The sequence below is a fragment of the Marmota marmota genome, unplaced genomic scaffold, assembly GCF_001458135.2.
Source record: "Marmota marmota marmota unplaced genomic scaffold, marMar, whole genome shotgun sequence".
Classification (NCBI taxonomy): Eukaryota; Metazoa; Chordata; class Mammalia; order Rodentia; family Sciuridae; genus Marmota; species Marmota marmota.
This window is the reverse complement of record NW_026000170.1, coordinates 9,466,271-9,483,858: the sequence shown is the minus strand read 5'-3', so window position 1 is coordinate 9,483,858 and position 17,588 is coordinate 9,466,271. Positions and strand designations below refer to the sequence as shown.

The 17,588-nt window shown below is 35.2% G+C and overlaps 1 long non-coding RNA gene across 2 annotated transcripts in view; it reads left to right on the top strand.

Annotated features, from left to right (window-relative positions):
* The window catches only part of LOC125611842, a 247,541-nt gene that overhangs the window by 141,131 nt on the left and 88,822 nt on the right, over positions 1 to 17,588 (top strand). Inside the window, exon 1 of one of the 2 annotated variants that reach the window (XR_007342078.1) lies at positions 16,089 to 17,016. The exons of the other annotated variant lie outside the window; for it this stretch is intronic. This is a non-coding gene — a long non-coding RNA (uncharacterized LOC125611842). Of the gene's footprint in view, positions 1 to 16,088; positions 17,017 to 17,588 lie in introns of those variants that run through there. 2 annotated transcript variants of the gene reach the window in all.

Sequence of the window (17,588 nt, the reverse complement as noted above, 5' to 3'; positions counted from 1 at the left end):
TGTCTATCTGGAAAGATTTCTTCCAAAATATGATGAATATTACAGCAAAGACACTTCCTGCAAAAAAAAAAAAAAAAAAAATGGAGGAGGAGGAGGAGGAAGAGGAGGAGGAGGAGGAGGGAATAAACTGCTTAGAGAAATGCTGGTGCCATAGGAAAGTTTTCCTTATTTTGCTTTTAGAGTAAGAAGTGGGAGAATTGAAGAGGCCAAACCTGTGTTTTCTACACTCAAACAACCTATCCTGAAACCTGGCAATGTGATAGACCCAATCCACAATTGACAGAAATTATACTGCTCAGATAAAGATGGCTGACAAATGAACTAGGACTTCTCAGATGACAAAGAAGACTATCTTCCTGCTCCTAATTCATACATATGGATAGGCAGACATGTTAGGGCATTACATTGTTAGAGTAACAGAATACATACATCCCTTTTAAAAACAACATTGGATTTTGACAATTACTAAATAAATAACAACAATGAAAAAGAGAAACATATTCCGTTTTGTGTAAGACTAGGAAATATAATGAATTACAATGTATGAAGATTAGAATATAGGATGGAGTGGAATCTAGCATAAAAACTTGAAATAAATGAAAACAGAACAGAACTCCTAAGAAGGAAATAGGAATAAATATTCCAATTCAAGCAACATGCAACTGCAAAGCTTCAGGTGGAGAATATCAGGTGCTTCATGTATGAAGATGTGAGGAAAAAAAAAAAAGAATAGCGTTACCTTAGACTAAGTGGAGAGAAGTGATGGGAAAGGAGGGGAGGGGATGAGAGGATAGGAAGGATAGTAGAATGAGATAGACATTATTATTACTGTGTGTATATATGTGGCTGCATGACCAATATGATTCTGCAACCTGTACACTCAGAAAAATGAGAAATTATATCCCATCTGATTCAAATGTATGATATGTCAAGGTCATTGTACAGTCATGTGTAAATAATTAAAGTAAATAAAAAATTAAAAAAAGAGAATATCAGGTGCTTAATGGCGAGGTGAGGGGTAGGGTTAGATCAGGGTAATTTAAGGTCTTCCTTACATTCTCATATCTCATTTGTTAAAATGAATTCTCTTTCACAGCCCAATAAATATTTAAGTCCTAAAAAAAGAGTGGATATGCCTAGCTTGAGAAGAAAGAAAATCATGTACTACTACTTTATAGAAAAATTTGCAGACTGAAAAGTATTTTTTTTTTTTACTTCTGGTGATTGCAGATCAGTTTGGTATAGAACATTTTATTTATTCATAAACAAAAAAAGGACAAAGTGAAATCAAAGAGACATTGGTAAATTTCCCAGAGTTTTAGTTGAAAACCTCTGATGCTATAGTATGAATGGGTGTCCCCCCAAATTCTTGTTGAATCCTAATCTCCATGGGGTTTTGAGAGGTAGATGTTTTGGTAAGTTATTTAGATATTTCTCAAAAATAGGATCAATGCCTTTAAAGTAGATTGAAGCATGTTTGGTGTGCTGCTTCTGCCACGTGAAGGCACAAAAGCAAGGTGCCATGTCTGAAACTTTTATTAGACACCAAATCTACTGGGGCTCTGATGTTGGACCTCCTAGATGCCAGAAACAAAAGCAATTAGTTTCTCTTATTTACAAATCATCTAGTCTAAATTATCTTGTTATAGCAGCCTGAATAGACTAAGACCAAAAAAATGAAGCTGTAGGGAAAAAACCTTATTTTATTTTATTTGCCCTAAACCTCAGCCTAAAGCCCAGATGCACGTCATCTGAGGTCATGAGATGTACTGTGGCAACTGGCCCTACGTCACTGCCTGACAAAATCTGAGGCTAACTCCTTTTGTAGCAGGAAAATATCATAAAGAACTTCAAATTAATTATTTGCTTTATTTCAACTCAGATCAGTTATCTATTACAAATCCATAATTATGTTCTCTTTGAGGACTGTGACAATACTACCTAAAATTACAACACTTTCCCCCAGATTTGCTGTATTTTTCTACTTAGGCCTTGCTGATAGCACATAAATCACTTTCATTTTTAGATTGTTTCCTGTCTCTCTCACTACAGTGTACACACTGGGAAAGCAGGGGTGGTTTGTTTGTTACTGTATCCCCCAAATCTAGGTCAGTGCCTGGCCTGGAATTATTTGACAAATAAAAAATATCCATTGCCATTCATATGATATGCCATTCATGTGGTTACAGGACTTGAGAGAAATACATCAACAGTCTAACAGTGATTACATCTTAGTGGGAGACTGTAATTTTGTTTCCAGAGTTTTTTTTTTTAATTTCCATGTATTCTACCATTGCCACATATTATTTCTGAAAGTGTCTTATAAATATATTATTTTGTTGAAAGCCACTAAAATAGAAAATATCAAGTTTATTCCCCCTTACAATTTCAATGTTCAAACTCAGAAATAAATTACAAAAAATTACATGTGATCTTTTAGTACAGTCATGCTGGTATAATCACATAATCTCCTGTGTTCTCCATTTTGACACACTATAAGCTGGCCAGGTTATATGACTGTGGTGATGGCACAGAGCCAGGTTAGCCAGACTGTGAATTACTCCCTCCAGCCTGTTCATACAGTCCAGGATTCTATTATGTTGCACAATGCCTGAAAAATACAGACACTGTTAAGACAGAAAGAGGCTTTGTTCCTGACATCTAGTTCATGGGCTCCTACGTGTTCTAACATCCAATGTCCATTTTTCTCCATAGGCATTGAGCATTGTAAAATATTTAATTTAATTGAAAATAAAACGTGTAATTAATAACCAGTGATTAATCATATTTAATGTCTTACCAATAGATGGCTTCTGTAACTTCATTGAATGGCTATAATTATAGCATACAATAGAAGAACATAAAGTTGGGAGTGGACCAAAACGTTGGAATAGAGAAATTCAATTTCCTGTTTGCTCCAAGGCATGAAAACAAGAAAGCAGACAGGCAGCTTCTCAGCAAGGGAATTAGGAATCCTGATATTCCCATTAATGGGCAAATGCACAAGTTTCTTCTGAGTGTTAAGGAGACCACATCCTGTCACTTGTGGAATGTTATCTCTTCCAGCAGTGGAAGAGATAAGAATGTGTTGCAAAGAGGTCTGGGCAGTGCCCCCAGTGTGGAAAATAGTAGGAGCAAGAACCTAAGCCCTTGGAGCAATGATGGGGTAGAGATGGCAGCAGTCAAGGAATCCACAGAGCAGACTAATACTAGCAGATAGTATTGAGAGAAGAAATTCCCCACCTGAGGAGTCTGACCAGGCAGTAGCATGGCCACAGGAGAGGGAGACACCAGTCATGGCAGGAGAGGTGGAATCTTCAGAAAAGTGGGTCTGGACATGTAGAATCTGTGGGTGAATGTAGGAGACCAACCTTGCACGTGACTGAGTCACACTCCCTGGCTGGGTGCTGAGGTGCTCAGTGGCAGAAATGTGGCAGAGCTTTCACCAGACTTCTTGGGTTCGAGGGTCAGTGTCTTCTGCATGGGTGTGTCTTGCTACAGCCCCATGGGTGAAGCTATGCTCACCTGTTCCTTTGTAATATAACCCCTTGCCCTGTTTAGGATAGAATCTTCCATGGAAGTGCCTTGTGTGTGTCCCCTGCCCTTACTGTGCCCTTGGGTGTGGCCTACCCAGGTGCCAGTCAACCTGCTGACAGTGGACAACATGAAGATGGACTCAGCCCCCTGAAACCTGACCCCTTGCCTCATTTGAATAGCTTCTCCTCAATAAAAGAGGGTCAGCACATGTTCTCGCTCTCTTTCTGCGAACCCTTAAGGTCAGAGGAGCCATCACAGCGACCCCAAAGAAAAAGATATTTGTGTCTCTTGTGTGGTTATTTTGTGCAGCCCAATTACTCCAGTTTAACTGGAGTGAACCCTGAGACTTTTAGTCGCGAGAACAAAAACTCGGCTGGTGAATGTCCCAATTCTGCGGCTTCAGTGGGAGTTACTGGGGTGAAGGTTTGGTATGAAGGTCTCTCAGGTCTCACCTGTCAAGATCAGAGGGGCTGAACTGCAATGGACATTGGGGACCAGACATGTAACATCAGGTGTGTAGCTTTCAGAATCTGTTTACCACTTTATGGAACAAATTTTGTGGGTCATTAAATTCATGATGGCATCTTCACTTAAGAATTATGATGACCCAGTCACTGAGCCACCATAGAAGACTCAGTATCCTCCCCCTTGAGCTCCCTTGCTTCCCAATACTGTATCCCCAATCCACCTTCTCCCACATCTGCTTTCTGAAGAGGAAGTTTCATTGGTCATTTCCACCAGGGAAAAGGAATCGTACTGTACGTTCACTATCCAGAACCTGCACTTTCTCTACCCCTTTGCTGATGCAAGTAAGGATGAGGATCTGCTTCCTGCTGGCACAGAAGATTAAATCCATTAAAAAAAAAAAACAGAAACTAGTGAAAGCATTTAAGGAGAAATTTACCTGCAATGGTACTGGAATTGAGAATCCAGAATATAGAGAAGAAATTCAGCTACTGGGTAAATAGCACAAGAGCAGAGATTGGACTGATCAAGGATGATCAGCTGAAGGTTCATGGGTTTTCAATGTGTGTGGCTCACTGAAGCTTAAGTGAGGATTTCCTTGCAATGAGTACAATTGCTCGTGTCCCTTGTCACAAGTTTAAAGCTCTCACAGCTTTTGTTATGTAACCATTTTGGATCCACTATAAACTTGGGACTAATATAACTCCTTCATGCAATAAACTGAAAAAAATCTATGCAGTCTAGTCTTGAAGTTTCTCATTTAAACAGACATCAGGCAGTAGGTGCCTTGCAGTGTCCACCCTGAAACAAAACAATAATATGATGTTTCAGCAAAACCCAGAGCCCCAAGATCACAGGCATCTGTTTCTGGCCAGAAGCTCCTTAGCTCTCCCTGAGCAGAGTCCCCTGCCCTAAGAGTGTCATGACCTGAACAATAAAGAGAGGATGAGATAAGGCAACAACAGCAGCTGTACCACTAGAGGGAATTTTTGGTAATAAAAAGAGCTCATAGTGTCTCTAACCTGATCAGGTGGGCAGATTTCAGAGACTACCTTCCTTCTAGTGAGATGATGCAGCATCTGGCTTTCCACCAAGGTCTTCTTTTGGACTAGACATTTTCTAGCCAAGGGGTGTCCAAAACACCAGAATGTGAAGCCAGCCGAATATTGATACTGGCGTTGAGAATCAGGTTTGAGTCCCGTTCCCCAAGGTGCTGAAGATTGAACACCCAAGAAACACTGAGGCAATGCAAAATGTTTTATTTAAAGGAGACAGAGAGAGGCAGACAGAGACTCCTCTACAGAGGAGGGCTTCCAAGTTGGTGCCTGAAGGAGTGTGGGTGTCCTGCCTTTTTTATGGATTTCAGATTTTCTTTGTTCTCATGCCCCCCTCCTCCGGATACATTGCCTATGTGACCAGTGACCAAAATGTGGAGTGACCAGCGTCAGGAAGAGAGTCATCCAGGGGTTATTCATTAACAACTTCATGTAGGGAGGAACAATTCGCTGGAGGCAGGTAACCGGGGCAAAAGTTTGGAGGAGAGGGAAGTGCTCTGGAGGTATTAGCATTTTATTTCCTCTTGAGTATGTCCCATCTTCCTGACACAATCATTCACTACCTACACTGTCCTTTGCCCCCCCATCCTCAATATCAGTTAATTTTTTTGAGGGAGGTACTGGGGATTGAACCAAGGGCACTCAACCACTGAGCCACACCCCCAGCCCTATGTTGTATTTTATTTAGAGACAGGGTCTCACTGAGTTGCTAAGTACCTCACCATTGCTGAAGCTGGCTTTGAACTTAGGATTCTCCTGTCTCAGCCTTCCTCCTAAACCGCTGGGATTACAGGCATGTGCCATCATGCTTGGCATCAGTTAAATTTTTGAAAAGGGAACAAATACAAGCTGTTGTTATCAGTCCTGTAACTAGCTATAGAGCTTGCAACTCACCTGCAACTCACTAGCTAACCAGTGCCAAGTGAAGTAATAAATTGGTTTATGGTTTTCTTTTTAACTTCTAGTTTTAATATTACGTAATGTATTTAAAACCTGATATAAATAAAACTTGTTTTCAGGGGAAAAAAAAAGCTTTATTGACTTATACAGCTAGATACATTATCTACAATTTTTTTTTAAATACGAGCAATATCTTCCAGATTAATGTTAATGTTTTCATGGGTACTTCCATCTGTGAGGACAGGTCTTGATTCTTATTCTCCTCTCTGCCATCCTGCATAGGCTATGAAATTTGGGTTTCCCTTGAGTGAAATGAGCTGTCTGAGAAAAATGGCAAAAAAATCACACAACACAGAAATAATTTTGAAAAGTGAGGGTGAGACAGTGTTGTGACCTTAGTGGTCCTGTTTCCACACTGGAAGAAGAGAGAGAGAGAGGAGCCCAGTTTGCTTTATTTATACAAGGGGCTTCAAAGGATTTCAATGGAATGTTCTTTTGCCAAATAAAGTAGGAGGGGGGCAGTCCAAGCCCAACAGGTAATGCCCTAGTCCAAAGCTACAGAGCAATCTCTCTAGTCCAGCGAAGACTGAGGTCATCATGTGATTTGCATAATAAGCCACAAAATGACTTGCAGTGCCAAACCAAAATCTCCTTGGCTCCAAGGCCCAGTAGAGGCTATTCAAATAGCCCAGAGGTGGCCCCCTACAGAAGGCCATTTGGAAATTAGATGAAGTAAACTTCTCAGTCCAATTTATAGAATACTGTCATTTAGGCTTCTGACCACCACCCTTTCATTACTCTTCCACATCACATACTGGCAAAGTCTAGAAGATGACACAAGGAGTGGAAAGTGTTTCCATAAGGAAATGCCTATTGCATCTGGGGTCTAGTGATCCTCCAAGAAAAGGTCAGCTCCCATCTGATTGATCATTCTACATTTAAGCTTATCAGTCAGAAAAACCGTAGCCTTCTAATCACTCTCAAATGTATTTATACAAAGTGAACCTAAAGGAAAGAAAGATGGAAGAGAGTAAGGGAGGGAGCAGAAGAAGAAGAAAGGAAAGAAAGAATAAAAGCAAAGTCTCTCCAAGTCATTTAAGGCATTTTAACAAAGCTCCTAACATGAAAGTTGTAGAACAAAGCAAATTCCAAAAACACAAATACATCACAGACTAGATGAATATGTCAACAGTGTGTTTTAATTTACATGCACAAAATATATTTCATTGATGAAAATAATAGGGTGCTATTAAAAAGCGAAAAATTTGTATTAAAATGAGCAAAGTATTGAAAAAGAACTATTATAGGGCTGGGGATGTGGCTCAAGCAGTAGCGCGCTCGCCTGGCATGCGTGCGGCCCGGGTTCCATCCTCACACCACATACAAACAAAGATGTTATGTCCGCCGATAACTGAAAAATAAATATTAAAATTCTCTCTCTCTCTCTCTCTCTCTCTCTCTCTCTCCCTCTCTCACTCTCTAAAAAAAAGAAAACAAAAGAAAAAGAACTATTATAAAAAGTAAACAGAATGAGGTAAGAAAAAGTCGATATATTTCAGTAGGCAATCAAAAAAGATGAGATTGATTTTATGTGAGGAAAAAGTGTAAAAAAAAATTTAATTAAAATAAAAGGCAAATCAGACAAAGGGGCACAACCTACCAGTAAGCATCCTAGTAAAATCAAGGAAAACAAAGGAAAGGAAGAAAGAAATAATAGAAAATTTCCTGGAACTGAAGAACTTCAGGTATAAACTGAAAGAGCCATAGTGTTCCTGTTGCTTATTCCCATGAATGAAATAAACCCATCATTAGTATTAGCAAAGTAATGGGTAAAAATCTAATTTGCTAGAGGAAATAATACTTAATAAGATTCAAAACTCATTATCTAAAGTATATATTAACATGTTAATGTATAAAATCTTTTTTTATTGTTGTTTTATTTTGTGTTTTGGTACTAGGGATTGAACTCAGGGGTACTCGAACACTGAGCCGTATCCCCAGCCCTATTTTGTATTGTAATTAGAGACAGGGTCTCATTAAGTTGCTTAGCACCGCACTTTGGCTGAGGCTGGCTTTGAACTTGTCATCCTCCTAACTCAGCTTCCTGAGCCACTGGAATTACAGGTGTGCACCATTGTGTCAGGCCCTTATGTATAAAAATCTTAATTTTATGGAGGAAGAAAGAATATTCTGCAAGATTTAAAACTGAATATAAAAAATTCAACACTTATTTAAAAAAAAACTTGAATTAAACTAAGAATGGGAGGAAATGTCTCTAATATACTAAAAACAATTTAAATATTACCCCATTCTAAAAGTGACCTTTTATGATAAAAAAAACAAAATATAGTTAGAAATAACTTTGTCATTATATTTAATTTGCAATTCTATTAGGCAATGTTAAAAAAATTAAAAACTGGAAAAATTGTGAACATAAAATATTATATCTTGTAAATTAAATATTATGGTTATTTGTATAGAAAGCACATGATAATACAGAACAAACAATAACTATAGAATTCAGAAATATAGTGGAAACATTTTAACAAGTAAAACTTTTTAGTAATTTTTAAATACTTTTATGTACTTGTAGTTTAAGAATTATAATTACTCAAGACTGAGCAAATATAAATTTGCAATGACCTTATGGTGAAAATGTCAAAGTGCTATTAAAGGGCTTGGAAGAAAAGTAATATAATTATGAGATATATCCACATATATACAAAGTTTTGCTATTATAGTGATGTGATTTGCCCAAAAGTAAACCTAAAAAATTCAGTGTTATTTCAATCACAGAGCTAATTAGACTAGAAATCTAATTCTTAAAGTAATTTGAAAAAATTAATGACCAATCCAAAGTGAACAAATATTTAGGAAAATGGGAACTTATAGAGACTGTTGATAGTTTCAGTTGGTATAGTTACTTTGCAGAAGAGGTTTGTAAGATCAAGTCAATTTTCAGATGAACATAAGTATCACCTGAGATTACAACATAGCTTTTTAGATGCTTAAGAAGTCTATGATCTAATTACGAAATTGTTTATAATAACAAACGGCTGATCAATATAAATATCCATCAGCAGAAGAATATATATATATATATAAATAATATATTATGGTATATTCATAAGGTATAAACCAGAGAGCAACTCAACTAAATAAAAAAGAGAAATATATCATATGGGAATGAATAGGCAAGATCCAGAATGATATATAAAGCATGATAGATTTAATGGCATGAAAAACAACAATAAATACTGTTTATAGATATGTACAAATGTAACATGCTGTGAAAACATTTAATGCAAAGACCCACATCATTTTTATAATGGTGGTTATCTCTAGGAGAAAAAGTACATTGGGACGGAAAGGAATATAAAATGTTTTTTATCAGTCACATTTGACTTCAAAATAGTTTGGAAAGAATTTGTTAAACATAAGAATTGATTATATATGTTTATTATAATACTCTATTATTTTCTGAACATGAGAAACTTTTAATTAAAATTGATCAAAAGATATACTTGAGTTATTATTTTCCTAGTTTCTACTTTAAACTATTTAAAACACATTGCTCTTTTGGTTGCATTAAAGTCCTTTTGTAAATTAGGTTTTATACAAAAAGTAGCTAAACATTACCAGATGGGGAGGAGTTGAACATTAGGTCTATAATGACAGCAATTAAAGAGAGAGCTTTAAGATATTTTATAGGTAGTGCATTCTCTGTAATGCAAGGAAAAAAATAATAGACAGATGTCTCATTAGCTAATGCACCTCGTATATTTTTCTTCTGTAATTTTTTGACAGCATCACCCAGCATCCCAAATAAGCATAAGAATGAGTTTGGTTGTGAAATGAAACAAAATATAGAGGGTTTGCTATGGCTATCTTTCAATCTGGACAGATGACATTCATTCACTGGAAAATATATTGGGCTTGGTTAAAATTGCATGGTGATTTAAATAGGCTTGGCATGACTCCAGGGCCACTGGAGGGTTGTCTTCAGCTTTTGAGACTGAATTTCCTGGAGGTGTTCCTTGGACTGGTGTGACTTGGTTTATCTCTATTCATAACATTATCATTTTTTTACATAATCCCATGTATATCAATAATTTTCTAATTAGAATATAACAGCAGCTATTTAGTTTCAAATCTCCAGGAAAGTGTCACCTTGTCAGGGATTTTTAATGTGCATTGATAACTAAGAAAATGGATGTTCTGAGGCCATATAACATGAAGGAGATGAATTTATTGCTGTTAGTGAGGACTTTGACATCAAGAAATAGTTTTCTGCTTATAGTCTATATACTTCTCAGGCTCTATAGTGCTGAGTTGATCTTGTTGCCCTTGCCTATTCTGAACTTTCAGAGATATAAATCATCTCTATTTTAGATTCATAAGTTTTATACTTTTTCTTTTCATCAGGGATATTGGAGTTGAAATTAGTTTCATTAGAATTTCTCCAACAGTGCTTGATGAAAAGCATTATCAGTCTTTCCATATTATTAGTGTATTCGAAATGAAACATTTTGAGGAATTGAAATGAATGATGGATGTATATACAGTATTGGTTAAAACAGTTGCTGGAAATGGCCTTGCCACATGCCTGAGAAACAGGAAAATCCAGTAACTTTGATCATATGTTAAATGCACACATACAGTAAGTAAATAAGAGATAAATAAGTAACTGTGACTTTAAAAGTAGTGATAAAGTTTGGTTATTTTCATTAGCCAATGAGTCCATCAAGCAGGAATACTTGAAATCTGGTATATTAAATTACTATGTCTAAATTTTTGAGAAAGTAAAGTGATATTTGCAACTCAAATGTGTATGGAAAGCAATAGTAATGGAAAAAGCATGAACCTTACAGTTAGGAAAATTATGGTGACTTTTTGGCTTAGGTGTCACTGTTCTATTTCTGTTGAGTTTTGTCCACTGTTAATTGTACGATGATATTTTAGTGATTGTCATGAGGATTTCATTGTCTGATGTACATTCAATTATCTCTAATTTTGTCAGGCACATAGTAGGGGACTCACAACTATTTTTGAAACAATGGTATTCATATACACAAACATTCATGAATGCATGAATAAGTAAAAAGGGTATGGTCTTGCACAAAAGTGGTTAATAAGTATTTGTTACACTTCTATTCCTTCTGGCTTCAGAATAGTTATGATCATTAAACACGTGAATATATATATATATATTTATTTAATATATATATCTAATATAATAATAATATATATAATATAATAATATATATATCTAATATAATATATTTAAATATATATATTTAAATCTTAAAGAGCTACTGAAAAAAAGTGTCAGCTTTCTTTCAACATCGTTGCACACACGCCCGCATAAACATGTCTTTATCTAGCAGTCTGTAAATGCATACTTGCTTCTAAATTATTGTACAACAAAATACTTAACCACTTAGCATGGCAAAGACAAATGTGTAGTAGGTTAACAGCAAGTTGAATATGTGGCTATTATTTAATGTATCTAAAATTAAACTATTCATTATACTTCCCATCCACTCTGAGTCCCAGAGTATGTCCAATGTATGAGATATAATTCAGCATTCAATTCTAGACGCTTATAAAATTCTTTTGTCTAGGTACATCTGCCACCTCCAACTTTCTGATACATTACAGTTCTCTGATAGTAGAGCTATAACTTCTCTTATGCCATAGCACAAAGCTAAATATGTCTATCAAATTACATTAGTTAGGATGATGTGAATTAATATTCCCTGGTATGTCCTTTCTTATTATCAAGTGAACAATACTTTTACCTGTTATTGTTACTATCATCATGCAAATATTCAGGGAAATCAAAATAACCTAGCTATTTATAAAAGACATACCTGAAACAAAAATAGTATCAAAAACTTGGAAAAACAGATATAATTCACTATGCAAAAAATAACAAAATACAGTGGAAAAGCTATGAATATGACATAAAATAAAAGTTTAAAAGAATTTAGTGAAATGAACAAAAATTTTTGATTGATAAAAGATAAATTCTGCTGGGTACAGTGGCACATTTCTGTAATCCCAGCAGGTCCCAAAGCTGAGGAAGGAGGATTGTGAGTTCAAGACCAACATCAGCAACAGTGAGGCACTAAGCAACTCAGTGAGACCCTGTCTCTAAATAAATACCAAATAGGGCTGGAGATGTGGCTTAGTAATCAAGTGCCCCTGAGTTCAATCCCTGGTACCCTAACCACTGCCCCTTCCAAAAAAAAACGATAAACTCCACTGGAGAGGTATATAAGTTAAGAACTTTTAAGAACTTAAGAAATGCAAAGAAAATATATATGATCACAGAAATTTCCTCAGAAAATAAAAGAACAAGATAAGAAATACAATCATCCTGTTTCTATACAGATGCATAGGTACATTTAGATATGAATCTTGTATGTATTTGGGTAAGATCAGACTCATTTCTCTGAAACTTCAAGTAGTACTGATGGACCAAAAAGTTTCAAAATACAAATGTAATTAGGTTAGAGTCAGTGGTTCAGAAAGACATAATGATCTTCAGCTTCCTTCTGGGGTTCACAGGCTTCACTTCTTGCTACTCATGCTTAACCTTCTGTTGTGGCTAGGGACATGAGATAAAGCCTGTGTGAGTAGACCAAGCTTACCTGGTCACACAGGTTAGAGACCCTGACCATTCAGCTGCTGGCAGACCAGGCCCATTATGTGCGGTTTCCATGACTGCATAATGGTTAGTAATCACTCATTCTCATCATGTAACTGATAAAAATAACATCAGATGAGTTAGGGTAGAGATTATAACAAAGCCTATAGATAACATAAAGTATAGGATATGCCTTTTATTCTTAAGTGTGGGATTTTATGAAGAAGCTTGGGATTCCCAAGTATCACATGCCCAGCAGGATACCAAAGATTTGCTACCTTAAATTTATATGCTCACAGATATCTGAACAGAAAAGATAAACAAAATAAAATATGTAAGGTACAACTATGTCCCACATACCATTGAAGATATCTTTTATGGTATAGCTGGATATATGAGTGTTAGACACTGCTAACATTTTTGGAGAAGGCACAGTAAAACTGCATCCATTCATTGCTGAAGGCCAATGGAGATTAACATCTTTAAAAAGATGCTCTACACTTTTGAATAATTTGATGTGTTAAAGTTTAATAATGTATCACAGCTGGAGGCCACAGTGGTTTTTTTTTCATTGATTTAATAAACTTTTTAAAAAATAATTTAAATGAAAATCAATTATTTTGACAGAATATTAAAACATGTTAGGAAGTACAGTAAAGATATTAAATTAATTAGACCTTTCATTCTGCAAATCTCTAAAATTAGTGAGATAAACAAATTTTTAAAAATCTTAAATATGAAATGAAGAAACATTTCAGAGTGTAGTACTTTCTTTCGGGTAACTTAAAAGACAGTAACCAAGAAACTGTTGTAATTATGATTGCCCATTAATGTGGGCCTTGAGATAAGAACATTCTTTGTGAAAAATATGGGCTTTGAGACTGCCAACATTACTTCTGTGAAAGGGAAAAAACCCTGGGAATTATGTTTTTGTATGATCCTGGATTTTTTGATCTCATGTATATGATTTGCATCCTTGCTAGAAAAACAACAAAATAAAACAAACAAACAAACAAACAAACAAAAAAGAGAAAATAATGAGAAGGAAAAAAACCCTCAAGTTCATATTACCACTGTTGCTGGATTCTCATCCCTAGAACCTCTGTGGTCTTCTGATGCTCAGCAAGTGTCCATAAGTGTGTACTTACGGGTATTTGAATTCAACAGAATAGTCCATTTATAAGAAAACACCCACATGCATGACCCACTGTACATATGCACACTCACAAATACACATGACACCCCAATAACTGCCCAAACACAGGATTTATTTGATATAATCTCTTTAAAAAACTCAATAAAGGGGGGCTGGGCATGTGGTTCAAGCAGTAGCGCGCTCGCCTGGCATGCGTGAGGCCCTGGTTCGATCCTCAGCACCACATACAAACAAAGATGTTGTGTCCACCGAAAACTAAAAAATAAATATTAAAAAATCCTCTCTCTCTCTCAAAAAAAAAAAAAAACCTCAATAAAGCCAAAATTGAATTTAACAGGTTGTAATAAAGCTAATCACACTAGGATAAGTAATACTGTGATTTTAAAAATACTAGCAACAAAAGTAGAATATTTGAAGAGAAAGTAGAAAGAAAACCCTCAGAATTCCAACCTAAAGGATCTAGCCAAAAAGAAACAATCTGGAGAATTTATAGTCTTGAAAATATCCATTAGGGAATTCGACACTGCCCATCCCCATTCCACCCTCAAAAGGTGACTAGAGGTAAACATAGTTGTGTGTGTGTGTGTGTGTGTGTAAGGAGAGAGAGGGATAATCATCCCTCACTATCCATGGGGGATCATTCCATAACCTCTTCTGGATACCAAAAGTCACAGATGCTTTAGTCTCTTATATAAAATGACACAGTATTTGCATATAACCTGTAAATATTCTCCTGTATTATTTATCATACCTAATACAATGTAAATGATATGTTGTTGTATTTAATCATTAGTGAATATAGTTACATAGTAGTTATATTGCTTTGGGAATAAAGACAGGGAAGTTTATATGTTCAGTATAGATGTGGCTGTTTTCCTTAATGTATTGGTTTTGTAGGTATAGAACTCAGATATGGAGGGCAGACTGTATATGAAAACCACAGTAGAATTAAAGAATTAAGACAGAAGCAGAAAATAAGACTTTCTTAAAGTTATGCTATGAATTGAACACATTTTGTAAACTTTTCATTCCACTGTAAACATTAAAACATTGTATACTGAATGTTTTAAATTTAAAAAAAAGGTTTAAAATGCAAGAAAAAATGAATTTCCAGGGATTAAAGTAAAAAAAAAATCACCACGTTAAACTATGATTGGAACCTGAAGCTACATAAAATAAGAAGTGAACATAGCAGCCTGGTTCTTAACATATGTGTACAATATGGGAAGCCTGTGTATTGCAGCCTGTGTATTGCAAGAGGTAAAATTGGATCCACTGAAGAAAGTTTGCAATTGCCTATTCATGGATAGAACTAAAACAATTTTAGATCTTATCATCTCCCATATCCACTCCCACTCCTGCTCAAACTATAAACCAAGTTAAAAGAAAAGCCACAGATTGGACAATTGTTATGATTATTGTAATTGTAATATTATCATTGTATGGGTTATAAAAGGATACTTATAATCAATGAAAATAAGGGGAAAAGCGATTAAAAAATAGTAGTTCAAGAATATAAATAAAACATTCACAGAAGAGGAAATCCGGCTGTGTTTCTATTTACCTTCTCAGGTTCAAGGAATTGGAAATTGCTGAATAATGACATGCCATTTCCAGCTATCATACTTTTAAATTGGCTATATAATCTTTTAGTTTTAACTAGGATGTGAGGAAGTAAACATTCTCATGACACGCTAGGAGCTGTGTATATAGATGACTTTTGCTGTATACAACTTATAAACGAACTTTCAAAAGCTACATGAAATAAATATATTTTAGAAAATGACAAATTAATTCAAGATTCAGAGAACAGACTAATAGATCAACTATGTTAGAGGAAATTGAAAATAAGCATAAGAATGCTGCGAAAATGTAGTAGGCTTACAAAAGTTCAGAATCATTTTTTGATTAAACCATCCAGTATAGAATATTTGTTCAATATGTCATATTAACTATTCATAATGCACTTATTTCCCCATAGGATATATAAGGTCAGCTATGATACAAAAATTAGAGAAATAATACACAAAACTTATAAAACAATATTATTTATAGAAATCCAAATATCCCAAATACAGTTTTTAATTTAAATTTCAATATATTATAATAAATAATCATAAACAGGAGATTATCCTAGTGATAAAATGGTATTTCTATATTTTATTGTATTATAAACTGTTATATTAAAAGAATAAAACATACTGTAAATATAATCTCAGTAGTTGAAAAGCTATATAATATAGTTCAACACTTAACTTTTTTAGAACCTCATGATATGCTAATAAAATCAGTAAAAATGGCTAAATATTTTCACATATATAGCTAGATACATATATAAAATAAATATGCATCTATCATCTATCTATATATAATTTCAGCCAAATTTATTGTAAAAGATCAGACAGTAAAATAATTTTAGCTGTGTTTCATATTCAAATTTGCTCAATATTGCTGTATAAAAGTACTTATGGATGATATGTAAATAAGTGATGATGGCAGAGTTCCAAGGAAACCTTACTTATTTATAATAACCAGCAACTGGGAATTTAGTTCATGGGTCCTAGTTTGCTAAATTCTGCCATAGAAACTCTGTTGAGACTTAAACTCATGCATGAACAATTAGAAATATTGCCACAAAATTTAGGAACAATATATAGAAACACATTTTCTTAATCCATTTTAGTTGCTATATGAAAACACTCTAATTTAGGTCAGTTATAAACAACAGAAATTTTGTTTCTCCCAGTTCTGGAAGCCAGGAAATCTTAGATCAAGGTAAATTTGTTGTTTGAGAGGGCTCTTTACTCGTGACAGCTACTTTCTTACTTTAACTTTCCTTGGCAGAAGAGCAGAAGGATTTTTCTTGAATCTCTCTGGTAAGGGGAAACTAATTCTACTCCATGTGGCTCTGTCTTCGTGATCTAATCGTTAATTAAACCATCCAGTATAGAATATTTATTTAATATGTCATATTAACTATTCATAATGCATTTATTTCCCCATAGGACATATAAGGTCAGCTCCTAATATAATCAACAAGAGGTCAAGAATTTCAGCATATGAATTTGGGAGTGACATAATCCCAAAGAGCACAACCCCAATGACCTACTTCCTCCAGCTATCCCTCATCTCCTACAGTTACCACCCAGTAATCATTCAAACTATTAAGGAAGCAAATGGATGAATGCAATGATTATGTTTCAGCTCTCATAATCTAATCATTTCACCTCTGAACATTTCTTCATTAACATGTGAGTTTTTACAGTTATCACTTCATATCCAAACCATAACATATCCTTATATCTAAGATCAACTCTACCACTCTATACTCGTTTCATGTATTATCCCAGTTTTGTTCTAAATAGTTGACATCAAAGCATTTTGGCCAACTCCAAGACAACCCAGTGTTTGCTATTTTCTCCAATAAAAATGTGTGTGTGTGTGTGTGTGTGTATATCTTATATTTTGAATATACTTTTCATGTTTCTGTGATATTCTAGGTCTAAATTCTGTTATGCCAATGTTGTTTCAATTAGCTGTGACCAAAATTTCTGACAGGAACAGTGTAGAGGAGGAAAGAATTATTTTGGCTCTTGGTTTCAGAGTTTGAGTCCATGGTCAACTGACTCTATAGCCCTGGGCCCAAGGTAAGTCAGAATATCATGGCAGGAGGGTATGACAGGGAAAAGCTTCTCAGGACATGACAACCAGGAAGCAGAGAGCTTTGCTTACCAGGGACAAAATATAAACTGGAATGACATGACCCTAGTGACCTACTTCTTCCCATCACATCCTACCTGCCTACAATTAATGCCCAGTTAAT